We start from the raw sequence: 2,176 nt of genomic DNA, 5'->3' as shown, positions 1-2,176 counted from the left end.
TATATATATATATATATATATATAGAGTTGTTATATTTTTTCAATAACATAATAGGTTAGATAGAATGATGTCTATATTACAGTATTGCAATAACCAATATGTTGTGCATGGATAGTAATATTATAATCATGAAATTAGCATTAGCTTATCTCACTCTTTCTCGTGGAACCCTAGGGTTCTAGGGAACCCCAGTTGAGAAACGCTGCTCTAACTACACAGAGAGAGAGAGATAAATAGATAGAGAGAGAGAGAGAGGGAGGGAGAGAGAGAGACAGAGACAGAGAGATATCTGTTCAGTTCTACCAAATTCTACTCAAAAGGATTCATGTGTCGGAAGCTGTGGTAGAAGATGCTTATCCAAATTGCCAATCACTTTATTACAAACATTACTATCTGTTGTCAGACTCAACTCATTTTTGCTAATTAATGCCATGCAATGTATGATAAACATAGCCATTAATTAATGAAACATAAATGGTTTCTTAATTATGTTTGCTCAGATTTATATTCAAATTCCATTACATTTCTTTACATTGTAATGTGATTGGTGATAGCTTGGACAGAAGTAAGATATGCAATCTCATGAAGCTGATTGCAGCCTGCAAAAGTGTTTATCATAACTATCATAAGGATTGACCTTGGCAAGAGATAAGCTGTACGGTTATATTAGTGTAGACTCATTCAACCTATTCAGACTAATGGCATAGTGGCAGTAATAGTTGATGATAACAGTGATGTTTCAAAGAGCATACTGAGTAAGCGTTTTTAGAAATTCTGTACCACCACCACCACCACCACCACCACCACCACAACAACAACAACAACATTTAATGTCTGTTTCCTATACTGGTATGAGTTGGACAGCTTGACAGGCACTAGCAAAGCTGGGGGCCAAACCAGATTCCCATAGTCTGTTTTGACTTGGTTTTTATGGCTGGATGCCCTTCCTAATGCCAACCACCCCACAGAGTATAGTGGATGCTTTTTGTGTGACACCAGCACCCACATCAATGCTTTATAAGTGGCACCTTGGTTTTAGGATCTTAATTCTGTGGTGGTGGGCAGGTCTTCTTGAGTACAACAATGCACCATATATCTTGGTCCACTGTCATCTCCTTCATAAGGTTTCTGTGGTGGTGGGCAGGTCTTCTTGCGTACAGCAGTGTGCCACATATCTTGGTCCACTGTCATCTCCTTCATCAGGTTTCTGTTGGGATTCATTTCTGTTCCATTTTAGCAGAGGAGATAAGAATCAGTGTCACAAAAAACAAAAAACAAAAACAAAAAAATAATAAAAAATATAAAATAAAAGGAAGAGCACACATTCCTTGTTGTTGTTGATCTTGAGCTCTACATCAATCCTGATTGAGTAGCCCTATGCTCAGAAGTATTCCAGGTGTGCCAGTCATGCCCTTCCTATCATTTCAGGGGTTTGTAGGACTACATCATCTAATGTGTTCCTTTCTTTTCCCCAAGATGGCAATGTGTGGTTGGAGAGAGATTTGACTAGTATTTCTTATTTCTTTATTGCCCACAAGGGGCTAAACATAGAGGGGACAAACAAGGACAGACAAAGGGATTAAGTTGATTACATCGACCCCAGTGTATAACTGGTACTTAATTTATCGACCCTGAAAGGATGAAAGGCAAAATCGACCTCGGCAGAATTTGAACTCAGAACGTAACAGCAGACGAAATACCAATAAGCATTTCGCCCAGCATGCTAATGTTTCTGCCAGCTCGCCGCCTTTGACTATTATTTCTGACATGTTGAGTGATCAAGGGGCAAGGGTTCCCTCATTAGCTTGTAAGACGCATAGCCATTTATATTGGTTCCAGTGAGGTCTGCTAATGGTTTTGTTCTTTGTAGGGTATTCATGAATGTGCAACCTGTGGGAGACCTAGTCAACCAGCTCAAACTTTCAAATGAGTTTGGCTCAACTCTCACTTACTTGTTTTATTTCTTTAGTCTTTTGGGCACAGACTGATCTCCAAATTTTGGGCATAGCACCTTGAGCAAGTATCTTCAGATTGGCCCTATCTTTGTGACTTATAAACACCTTCCATGCTGCAATTGTTTTCGTTGCAGCACACGATCTCAGATCAGGTCACTTGCTATGCAAGTACATCTCCAATATATATATATATATATATATATATATATATATATATATA

General features: G+C 38.6%; 1 protein-coding gene across 1 annotated transcript in view; it reads left to right on the top strand.

Annotated features, from left to right (window-relative positions):
- Nucleotides 1-2,176, top strand: part of LOC106869092 (protein VAC14 homolog) — a 64,272-nt gene that overhangs the window by 16,261 nt on the left and 45,835 nt on the right. The gene's annotated exons all lie outside the window — the stretch shown is intronic.

Source organism: Octopus bimaculoides, chromosome 9, assembly GCF_001194135.2.
Source record: "Octopus bimaculoides isolate UCB-OBI-ISO-001 chromosome 9, ASM119413v2, whole genome shotgun sequence".
NCBI lineage: Eukaryota > Metazoa > Mollusca > Cephalopoda > Octopoda > Octopodidae > Octopus > Octopus bimaculoides.
The sequence above is the reverse complement of the archived record's forward strand: the minus strand, read 5'-3'. Positions and strand labels throughout refer to the sequence as shown.